Raw genomic sequence first — 12713 nt, forward strand, 5'->3', positions numbered from 1 at the left:
AAATGGAAACCACCACGGCTCGGATTGAAGAGGCAGAGGAGAGAATAGGTGAACTAGAAGATAAAGTTATGGAAAAAGAGGAAGCTGAGAAAAAGAGAGATAAAAAAATCCAGGAGTATGAGGGGAAAATTAGAGAACTAAGTGATACGCTAAAAAGAAATAATATACGCATAATTGGTATCCCAGAGGAGGAAGAGAGAGGGAAAGGTGCTGAAGGGGTACTTGAAGAAATTATAGCTGAGAACTTCCCTGAACTGGGGAAGGAAAAAAGCATTGAAATCCAAGAGGCACGGAGAACCCCCTTCAGATGTAACTTGAACCGATCTTCTGCACGACATATCATAGTGAAACTGGCAAAATACAAGGATAAAGAGAAAATTCTGAAAGCAGCAAGGGGTAAACGTGCCCTCACATATAAAGGGAGTCCTATAAGACTCGTGACTGATCTCTCTTTTGAAACTTGGCAGGCCAGAAAGAATTGGCACGAGATTTTCAGTGTGCTAGACAGAAAAAATATGCAGGCGAGAATCCTTTATCCAGCAAGTCTGTCATTTAGAATAGAAGGAGAGATAAAGGTCTTCCCAAACAAACAAAAACTGAAGGAATTTGTCACCACTAAACCAGCCCTACAAGAGATCCTAAGGGGGACCCTGTGAGACAAAGTACCAGAGACAACACTACAAGTATAAAACATACAGACATCACAATGACTCTAAACCCGTATCTTTCTATAATAACACTGAATGTAAATGGATTAAATGCGCCAACCAAAAGACATAGGGTATCAGAATGGATAAAAAAACAAGACCCATCTATTTGCTGTCTACAAGAGACTCATTTTAGACCTGAGGACACCTTTAGATTGAGAGTGAGGGGATGGAGAACTATTTATCATGCTACTGGAAGCCAAAAGAAAGCTGGAGTAGCCATACTTATATCAGACAAACTAGACTTTAAATTAAAGGCTGTAACAAGAGATGAAGAAGGACATTATATAATAGTTACAGGGTCTATCCATCAGGAAGAGCTAACAATTATAAATGTCTATGCGCTGAATACTGGAGCCCCCAAATATATAAAACAACTACTCATAAACATAAGCAACCTTATTGATCAGAATGTGGTAATTGCAGGGGACTTTAACACCCCACTTACAGAAATGGATAGATCATCTAGACACACAGTCAATAAAGAAACAAGGGCCCTGAATGAGACATTGGATCAGATGGACTTGACAGATATATTTAGAACTCTGCATCCCAAAGCAACAGAATATACTTTCTTCTCGAGTGCGCATGGAACATTCTCCAAGATAGATCATATACTGGGTCACAAAACAGCCCTTCATAAGTTCACAAGAATTGAAATTATACCATGCATACTTTCAGACCACAATGCTATGAAGCTTGAAATCAACCACAGAAAAAAGTCTGGAAAACCTCCAAAAGCATGGAGGTTAAAGAACACCCTACTAACGAATGAGTGGGTCAACCAGGCAATTAGAGAAGAAATTAAAAAATATATGGAAACAAACGAAAATGAAAATACAACAATCCAAACGCTTTGGGACGCAGCGAAGGCAGTCCTGAGAGGAAAATACATTGCAATCCAGGCCTATCTCAAGAAACAAGAAAAATCCCCAATACAAAATCTAACAGCACACCTAAAGGAAATAGAAGCAGAACAGCAAAGACACCCCAAACCCAGCAGAAGAAGAGAAATAATAAAGATCAGAGCAGAAATAAACAATATAGAGTCTAAAAAAACTGTAGAGCAGATCAACGAAACCAAGAGTTGGTTTTTTGAAAAAATAAACAAAATTGACAAACCTCTAGCCAGGCTTCTCAAAAAGAAAAGGGAGATGACCCAAATAGATAAAATCATGAATGAAAATGGAATTATTACAACCAATCCCTCAGAGATACAAACAATTATCAGGGAATACTATGAAAAATTATATGCCAACAAATTGGACAACCTGGAAGAAATGGACAAATTGCTGAACACCCACACTCTTCCCAAACTCAATCAGGAGGAAATAGAAAGCTTGAACAGACCCATAACCAGCGAAGAAATTGAATCGGTTATCAAAAATCTCCCAACAAATAAGAGTCCAGGACCAGATGGCTTCCCAGGGGAGTTCTACCAGACGTTTAAAGCAGAGATAATACCTATCCTTCTCAAGCTATTCCAAGAAATAGAAAGGGAAGGAAAACTTCCAGACTCATTCTATGAAGCCAGTATTACTTTGATTCCTAAACCAGACAGAGACCCAGTAAAAAAAGAGAACTACAGGCCAATATCCCTGATGAATATGGATGCAAAAATTCTCAATAAGATACTAGCAAATCGAATTCAACGGCATATAAAAAGAATTATTCACCATGATCAAGTGGGATTCATTCCTGGGATGCAGGGCTGGTTCAACATTCGCAAATCAATCAACGTGATACATCACATTAACAAAAAAAAAAGAGAGAAGAACCAAATGATCCTGTCAATCAATGCAGAAAAGGCCTTTGACAAAATCCAGCACCCTTTCTTAATAAAAACCCTTGAGAAAGTCGGGATAGAAGGAACATACTTAAAGATCATAAAAGCCATTTATGAAAAGCCCACAGCTAACATCATCCTCAACGGGGATAAACTGAGAGCTTTTTCCCTGAGATCAGGAATACGACAGGGATGCCCACTCTCACCGCTGTTGTTTAACATAGTGCTGGAAGTTCTAGCATCAGCAATCAGACAACAAAAGGAAATCAAAGGCATCAAAATTGGCAAAGATGAAATCAAGCTTTCGCTTTTTGCAGATGACATGATATTATACATGGAAAATCCGATAGACTCCACCAAAAGTCTGCTAGAATTGATACATGAATTCAGCAAAGTTGCAGGATACAAAATCAATGTACAGAAATCAGTTGCATTCTTATACACTAACAATGAAGCAACAGAAAGACAAATAAAGAAACTGATCCCATTTACAATTGCACCAAGAAGCATAAAATACCTAGGAATAAATCTAACCAAAGATGTAAAGGATCTGTATGCTGAAAACTATAGAAAGCTTATGAAGGTAATTGAAGAAGATTTAAAGAAATGGAAAGACATTCCCTGCTCATGGATTGGAAAAGTAAATATTGTCAAAATGTCAATACTACCCAAAGCTATCCACACATTCAATGCAATCCCAATCAAAATTGCACCAGCATTCTTCTCGAAACTAGAACAAGCAATCCTAAAATTCATATGGAACCACAAAAGGCCCCGAATAGCCAAAGGAATTTTGAAGAAGAAGACCAAAGCAGGAGGCATCACAATCCCAGACTTTAGACTCTACTACAAAGCTGTCATCATCAAGACAGCATGGTATTGGCACAAAAACAGACACATAGACCAATGGAATAGAATAGAAACCCCAGAACTAGACCCACAAACGTATGGCCAACTCATCTTTGACAAAGCAGGAAAGAACATCCAATGGAAAAAAGACAGCCTCTTTAACAAATGGTGCTGGGAGAACTGTACAGCAACATGCAGAAGGTTGAAACTAGACCACTTTCTGACACCATTCACAAAAATAAACTCAAAATGGATAAAGGACCTGAATGTGAGACAGGAAACCATCAAAACCTTAGAGGAGAAAGCAGGAAAAGACCTCTGTGACCTCAGCCGTAGCAATCTCTTACTCGACACATCCCCAAAGGCAAGGGAATTAAAAGCAAAAGTGAATTACTGGGACCTTATGAAGATAAAAAGCTTCTGCACAGCAAAGGAAACAACCAACAAAACTAAAAGGCAACCAACGGAATGGGAAAAGATATTTGCAAATGACATATCGGACAGAGGGCTAGTATCCAAAATCTATAAAGAGCTCACCAAACTCCACACCCGAAAAACAAATAACCCAGTGAAGACATGGGCAGAAAACATGAATAGACACTTCTCTAAAGAAGACATCCGGATGGCCAACAGGCACATGAAAAGATGTTCAGCGTCGCTCCTTATCAGGGAAATACAAATCAAAACCACACTCAGATATCACCTCACACCAGTCAGAGTGGCCAAAATGAACAAATCAGGAGACTGTAGATGCTGGAGAGGATGTGGAGAAACGGGAACCCTCTTGCACTGTTGGTGGGAATGCAAATTGGTGCAGCCATTCTGGAAAACAGTGTGGAGGTTCCTCAGAAAATTAAAAATAGACCTACCCTATGACCCAGCAATAGCACTGCTAGGAATTTATCCAAGGGATACAGGAGTACTGATGCATAGGGGCACTTGTACCCCAATGTTCATAGCAGCACTCTCAACAATAGTCAAATTATGGAAAGAGCCTAAATGTCCATCAACTGATGAATGGATAAAGAAATTGTGGTTTATATACACAATGGAATACTATGTGGCAATGAGAAAAAATGAAATATGGCCTTTTGTAGCAACGTGGATGGAACTGGAGAGTGTGATACTAAGTGAAATAAGCCATACAGAGAAAGACAGATACCATATGGTTTCACTCTTATGTGGATCCTGAGAGACTTAACAGGAACCCATGGGGGAAGGGGAGGAAAAAATAAAAAAAAAAAAAAAAAAAAAGAAAAAAAAAAAGAGGTTAGAGTGGGAGAGAGCCAAAGCATAAGAGACTGTTAAAAACTGAGAACAAACTGAGGGTTGATGGGGGGTGGGAGGGAGGAGAGGGTGGGTGATGGGTATTGAGGAGGGCACCTTTTGGGATGAGCACTGGGTGTTGTATGGAAACCAATTTGACAATAAATTTCATATAATAAAAAAAAAAAAAAAAAAGAAAAGAAAAAAAAATAATAATTTACCAGAATTTCAGGACATTTGGAAATTTTTCTTCTATTTTTTCTTTGTGTTATTGATTAACAGCATAATTGCTTTGTAATTAGTATTTCTTTTTTCATTATTTTATTTTTATTCCTGATAGTAGTTTGGAAATTATTCTTTATTTTAATTTTTTCTTTTACTGGTGACCCTAGAAATTTTAACATATATTAAAATTTTCAAGGTTAAACATTAATAATACTTTATCATCCTTGTAAGCAGTAAAATGACTTTAGAGCAGTGGCTCCTCTTAGTTTCCTCCTGATTTATATGCGTTTGGTGTGGTGGTGTTTTTCTTTTTTTTAAAGTACTAAAAGACATTATTATTGTTTTATGTAATTTTCATTTAGAGTTATATTTACTACTCTTTAGTCTTCATTCATTTTTGCAATCTGCACCTTCCAACTAGAATCATTCTCCCCGCCACCAGCAATATGATCTTTAGTACAAATCTACTGATAATGAACTTTATGCATTTTGTCAGATAATATCTTTATTTGCTTTCATTCATGGAAGTGTTTTTCCCCTGAATATTTAATTCTTTATTTATTTTGGGAGAGAGAAAGACAGCACAAGTAGGGGAGGGGCAGAGAGGGAGAATCCCAAGCAGGCTCTGCATTGTCAGCCAAGAGCCTGATGTAGGGCTTGATCCCACAAACTGTGAGATCATGACCTGAGCCTACACCAAGAGTCAAATGCTTAACCGACTGAGCCACCCCGGTGCCCCTAGAACATTTAATTCTTGATTGGCAGTGATTGTCTTTCCACTGAAGATTTGATTCCACCATCTTCTGATTTCCATTATTAATATTGAGAAGTCAGCTATCAGTTTATAACTGTTGCCCCTTTGATGGTAATGGGTCTTTTTCTCCTCTAGCTCTAACTTTTAGGGATTTATCTTTATCTTTGACTTTTCCGGAGCTCAAATGATTTGGTTAGGTGTGGATGTTTTTATCTACCCTGCTTAGGATTCCCAGGGCCTTTTTGACTTTGTGGATTGGTTCATCTTCCATTTTGGAATATTCTCAGCCATATACCTTGTTCTCTTTCTTTATTCTTCCCGGACACCAACTAAGATAGTCTTGTTATAACCACAGTCTCTTACTTTTTTTTTTTTTTTTTCTTTTAAAACACTTCATAAATTTGTGTTTCATCCTAGTGTGGGGACCATGCTGATCTTCCTTCTCAGTGTTATTCCAATTTTAGTACATGTGCTGCTCACGTGAGCACTCTCTTGTTTTCCATTTTTTTTTGTTTACTTTTTATTACACTCTGGATAGTAAATTCTGATTTAGCCTCGAGATTATTAACTAGTCTCTTCAGCTGTGTGAAATCTGCTAAAACTATTAAATATTTAATTTCATTTGTTTCTGTGTTTTTTTTTAAATGTCATTTGGTTCTCTTAGGTTTGTGTTGCTTTTTATAATTTACTTGGTTTGGTAGATATCTTTGTTTTTATTTTGTGTATTTTTTTTTTTTTAATGTTTTTATTTATTTTTGAGACAGAGAGACAGAGCATGAGCAGGGGAGGGGCAGAGAGAGAGGGAGACACAGAACCTGAAGTAGGCTCCAGGCTCTGTGCTGACAGCTCAGAGTCTGGAGCCTGTTTCAGATTCTCTGTCTCCCTCTCTCTTTGCCCCTCTCCAGCTCACTCTGTCTCTGTCTCTCTCAAAAATAAAATAAAAAACGTTAAAAAAATTTTTTAAAGACAGTCTGCATTGTCTTTTAGGATGTGTTTGGCAGTTCCAACGTCTGAAATCTTTTTGGGTCTCCTGTTTTCTTTAATTTCTTCTGGTTCCTGTTTATGGAGTCCGTTTGCTGTGTTTTTGGTTACTTTGATTATGGTCTGGACATTTTATTTCAAATTACTTACAGGGTTGTGCCTAGGTGGCTCAGTTGGTTAAACAATCCAGCTCTTGACTTTGGCTTAGGTCATGATCTCACAGTTTGTGGGTTCAAGCCCTGTGTTGGGCTCTGGTGCTGACAGTTTGGAACCTGCTTGGGATTCTCTCTCTCTGCCTCTCCCCCTACTCATGTGCTCTGTCTCTCTCACTCTCTCAAAATAAATAAATAAATAAATAAACTTTAAAAAACCTAAAATTACTTGTAGGAATAGTTTTGAGGCTTATAGTAAACATACTTTTCTTTTAAGAGGAAAGTTTGCTTTTTACAGTACCTGGAGGCATTATCATTCAGGTATCATTCAGGTTCAACTTAAACCAAATTCCTTAAGAGCACAGTCTAAAAATTTTTTTTTTTTATTGTTTATTTATTATTGAGACACAGGGAGAGACAGAGCATGAGCAGGGGAGGGGCTGAGAGAGAGGGAGGCACAGAATCTGAAGCAGATTCCAGGCTCTGAGCTGTCAGCACAAAGCCCGATGCAGGGCCTGAACTCACAAACCGTGAGATCATGACCTGAGCCGAAGTCGGATGCTCAACCAACTGAGCCACCCAGGCGCCCCCAGTCTAAAATTTTTAGTACAGCATTTTAATAAACGCAAAACTGACATTTCAGAGTCCATATTTTTGTTTCCCAGAGGAGTCATATCATTATGTGTCCACATTATTGTCATGTTAATAATGCCTTTCAAATCAATAACTCTAGAACTTCAAATGTAAAATTTTTAAAAATTGTCTTTTGGTCAATTCCATATAGTTATCTTACGGGGACTTGAAATTGAACATGTTTACAGTGAGTCCAGTTATTTCCCTAACTGCTTTTTCTTTTTTTTTTTTTTTTTTAATGTTTATTTATTTTTGACAGAGAGAGAGAGAAGGGGGGGGTGGAGACAGACTCTGGGGCATGAGCGTGGGAGGAGCAGAGAGAGAGAGGGAGATACAGAATCCGAAGCAGGCTCCAGGCTCTAAGCTGTCAACACACAGCCTGACGCAAGACATGAACTCAGGAACTGAGAGATCATGACCTCAGCTGAAGTTGGATGCTTGACCGACTGAGCCACCCAGGCGCCCCTCTGAATGCTTTTTATACCGTTATTTTTTTATGGCTAACAGAATCACTGTCCTCCAGTCACTCACGGTGTAATTGTTCATGAAACCTGAGGAAAATGATCTTTGCCTTTCATGGCATCAGTTTGGAGCTGATGGTTTCTACTATCTCCTCTATCTTTACACAGTTTTTAAAGTCTATGTTCTTCTCCACTTTTTTCCATATTCATTCGAACCTTGAACAATGTAGGGATTAGGAGTACTGAACTCCCACGCATTTGACAATCTGTGTATAATTTTGGACTTTCCCCAAATTTAACTACTAATAGCCTATTATTAACTGACCAGAAGAAGCCTTACTGATAACATAAATATTGATGAACACATATTTAGTATATTATATGCATTATGTACTGTATTCTTATAGTGAAGTAAGCTAGAGAAAAGAAACTATTACTCAGAAAATCACAAGGAAGAGAAAAGTGCATTTACAGTCTCGTACTGTAAAAAATCTGTGTATTAGTGGTCCCGCACAGTTCAAACCTGTATTGTTAAGGGTTGGCTGTAGTCCCAGCTCTGATCTATTCCCTCACTCTGTCATTTCTAGCAGTTTCCCTATCTTTCTTTCCATTCTGATAGCCACCGCCTATGTTCAGGTCTTCACCTTCGGGCCCTAATTAACCTCATTTGGGTGTATGCCATGTACGCGCACCCACACGCACACACATGCACACACACACACGCACAATTTGATGTGGCTATGGAAATGAATTGAAAGAGCTTAGAGATGATAAGGAAACTATTTAGAAAGTAGGTAGGAAGAGTATAGTACTTCATGTGAGAAATTTTGATGGCCTGAATTGAAGTCCTGGAAGTACAGATGAAATGAAGAGCATAAGAGAGCGATTGGATATGAAGAGTATGAGAAAGGGAGAATACTTAAGAATAATTCCCAAGTTTGTGGTTTGGGTGGTAGCTTAGATGAAGGTACATTCACTGAGTTAGGGCCCAGGTTCAGTATGAGAAGATGAAAGACTAGATTTGGGGTAGAAAAGTAAGTTTAGAAGTATTCATTAAATATTATTTAATTTTTAGAATTTTATTTTGGAATATACTAATAAATTGATTATTCCATCAACACTAATGAAGCAGTGATATAAAACCAATTCATTGTTTACAAAAGAAAAATAATATAAAATAATCTTGGACATTAACTGGAATAAATAATTCTTTATACTCTTTTACCCCCAGCACTGGTAATGAATTGTAGCAATATTATTTCACCTATCACTTTAAATGAATGTTGATTCCATTTTTATTGACCTTAAAATTTTTGCCTGTATTTAAATGGTAAATTTGTAGAAGAACTGTAAGAAAAAAAAGTAGTATATGCTTAATTTCATGCTTATACGAAGCACCAGTTTCATTTAAGGCCAATGGTGGGATCTGTAAGAATTTGGTTTTTTTCCTTCAAAAGAGGTTCATACATTATCCCAAGTCTGAGAAATACTGGCCTGGAAGAATGAGCTAGGTGAGAAAAGCTTTAGGGACAAAATTACTGTTCTGGTTAAATAAATTCTGATTAAGGTTTTCAGAATTGTTTTCTTCCTTTTTTAGTTTGAAAGTTCTTATCTAAAAACTTCTTTGTTTTAATTCTTGACAATTTCTTTTTCCTAGTCTTTAGTTGTCTCCTCCCATCTTTAGGGAACTTCCTGCCTGTTAATTTTATATGTTTTGCCGGCAGTATTAAGGAACAATTAACTCCATCTCCCCCTCCCTCACCTCTCCAAAAATAAAGAACAAACAAAATGCACTATTCTCTTATGTTCTTAGGAAAGAATCTTTCCTAGGTATCTGTTAGTATTTTTTTTTTATGGCTTTATTGAAACATTATTGATAGACAGTAAACTGCTGATATTTAAAGTATACAACTTGATGAGTTTTGGCATGTAACACCTCTGAAATAATTATTGTAATCAAGGTAACGAACATTTCCATCATCCCAAAGTTCCTTGTGACCCTTTGTAGTCAGTCTCCTCCTTGCCCTTAGCTTGAAGCAACCACTAATCTGCCTTCTGTAACTACAGATTGGTTTTAGTTGCTCTAGAATTTCCTAAGTGGAATCATATGTTATATACTTTTTTGTCTAATTACTTTCTGTCAGCATATTGCTTTTGAGATTCATCCATGTTGTGTGTATCAATAGTTTGTTTTTTTAATTGTTGAGTACATTTTATGGATATAGCACTTGCTTGTTGATGGACATTTGGATTGTTTCCAGTTTTTGACCATTAAAAATAAAGCTGCTGTGAACATTTATGTAGAGTATATGTATGGATGTATGCTTTCATTTCTCTTGAGCAAATAGGAATGGCTAGGTTGTATGGTAGGTGTATGTTTAACATTTTTTTTTTTTAATTTAAAAAAAAATTTTTTTTTGAGACAGAGCATGAGCGGGGGGGAGGGGGCAGAGAGAGAGGGAGACACAGAATCTGAAGCAGGCTCCAAGCTCTGAGCTGTCAGCACAGAGCCCAACGCAGGCCTCGAACTCACAGAACGTGAGATCATGACCTGAGCCAAAGTCGGACCCTCAACCAGCTGAGCCACCCAGGCGCCCCTGTTTAACTTTTTAAGAAACTGTTTTCCAAAGTGATTGTATCATTTTATATATTCCCATCAACAGTATATAGGAAGATTCCAGTTGTTCCACATCCTTGATAATTCTTGGTATGATCAGTCTTTTTAATCTGAGCCATTCTAGTGGATGAGTGTAGTGGTGTCTCACTGTGATCTTAATTTGCATTTCTCTAAGAACTAAGGGAACGTTTGAGCATTATTCATGTGTTTATTTTCCATCCATACATTTTCCTTGGCACAGTGTCTGTTTAAATCTTTAAAGGAATTGTCTTCTTATTTGACTTAAGATTATTATGTGTTCTGAATATGCCTTTTTCTGGGATATATGTTTTGTTTTGTTTTGTTTTTAAGTTTATTTATTCTGAGAGAGAGCACATGAGGTGGGGAGGAGCAGAGAGAGAATCCCAAGCAGGCTCTGCACTAGTAGCCTGAGATCACCACATGAGCCGAAATCAAGAGTTGCATGGTTAACTGAGCCATCCAGGTGCTTCTGGAAATATGCTTTATAAATGTTTTCTTTATCTTTTGAAGAATGAACATTTAAAATTTTGATGAAATCCAAGTTATTGATTTTTTTTTTTTTTTTCTGGTACAGCTTGTATTTTGTGTGTCCTATTTAAGAAGTCTTTGTTTTAACTCAGGGTTACTAAGGTTTTTTTTCTGTTTTCTTCTAGAAGTTTCATAGTTTTAGCTCTTACATTTAGGTCTGTGTTCCACTTCCAATTCTTTTTTGTATATGGTGTGCAATAAGTGGTAGGATTAATTTATTTTACATATGGCTGTCCAGTTGATCTGGTACATTTGTTAAAAAGATTGTTCTTGGGGCACCTGGGTGGCTCAGTTGGTTAAGCGTCTGACTTTGGCTCAGGTCATGATCTGGTGGTTTGTGAGTTTGAGTCCTGTGTTGGGCTCTGTGCTGACAGTTCAGAACCTGGAGCCTTTGTCTCCCTCTTTTTCCCTCCTCTGCTTGTGTTCTATCTCTCTTTCTTTTTCTCTCAAAAATAAATAAACATTAAAAAATTTACATAAAAAATGATTATTCTTTCCCCATTCAATTATCTTAGCACCTTTGTCTTAAATCAATTGGCCATAGGTGGAGCTGGATGCTGCACTTGATCCTGCAACCCTGGGATCATGACCTGAGCCAAAATGAAGAGTCAGATGCCAAGGGTGCCTGGGTGGCTCAGTCATGTGAGCATCTGACTCTTGATTTTGGCTTAGGTCATGATCCCAGGGTCAAGGGATTGAGCCCCTGTGTCTGGCTCTGTGCTGAGCATGGAGCCTGGTTAAGATTTTCTCTCTCTCTCTTTCTCTCTCTCTCTCTCTCTCTCTCTGCCTCTGCCCCTCTGCCACTTGCACTTACCCTCTGTCTCTAAAATTAAAAAAAAAAAAAACAACAAAACTTTTCTGATGAGATTGGTGGCAGTATTAACAAATATAATTTTTTAAATATTGCATAATAAAATATATTACATTTGGAAGGTCTGCTACACAACTCAGTGAATCAGTATTTTCCAAAACTCAAATGCATATTACAAAATTTTGCATGAATAAAATACCCACTAAAAGTAATGTACTATAGACCAATGGATTTTATTATATAGGGTACAAAGAGGTTCATTGATTTCATACTGCACTGTAACATTATAGTTATGAAAATTATGAAGTACTCCCATTTGACAACTGTATCACAATAGTAAGAATGACTCTGATATGAGAACCCAGTTTTCTTCTATTAAGTCAGACATGAATAAGATTTTCCGAAATATAAGACAGTGCCACTTTCCTAACTAACTTTTTTGTTTGGGAAAATATAGCTATTTTTATAAAAAAATTATGTAACATTATCTTTAAATGAATTTTGTTGTACTCTGAGATGTAACAAGACAACTATTGACTAATGACTGTTGTAGTTATTACAGATACCTTACCATTAGTGTAAAAATCAGCAATATATTTTGAACACGTTGACCTTTATTTTAATGCATTTAGCTGGTTAGTTGATCTTTTTGGTAGCCAAAGAATACACAAGAGTAGAAGACATGACTGTCGTAGAGCCTTTTTTAGTTTCATAAGATAAAAATCAAGAAAAGGTAAATACTGAATATTTGTTAGAATTGAATCTGTCTACTGGTAAGTAGATCATGTTTTGGAAGTAAATTAACTTCTCTCCAGGCTGTAGCATGACATTTCAAGTGAAAACATGTAACTCGATAATTAGGATTCTGGCATACTAATTCTAATAAATTCTAATTTATCATAAAATTTATCATAAAATTCTA

At 37.0% G+C, this 12713-nt stretch overlaps 1 protein-coding gene and 1 non-coding gene across 2 annotated transcripts in view; one reads left to right on the top strand and one right to left on the bottom strand.

The window, feature by feature from the left end:
* The window catches only part of ABCD3 (ATP binding cassette subfamily D member 3), a 76882-nt gene that overhangs the window by 15790 nt on the left and 48379 nt on the right, over positions 1 to 12713 (top strand). The gene's annotated exons all lie outside the window — the stretch shown is intronic.
* Positions 5965 to 6075, bottom strand: LOC123600191. The gene has a single exon (XR_006713563.1). It is a non-coding gene; the product is annotated as a U6 spliceosomal RNA (small nuclear RNA).

This window comes from Leopardus geoffroyi, chromosome C1 (assembly GCF_018350155.1).
Source record: "Leopardus geoffroyi isolate Oge1 chromosome C1, O.geoffroyi_Oge1_pat1.0, whole genome shotgun sequence".
NCBI lineage: Eukaryota > Metazoa > Chordata > Mammalia > Carnivora > Felidae > Leopardus > Leopardus geoffroyi.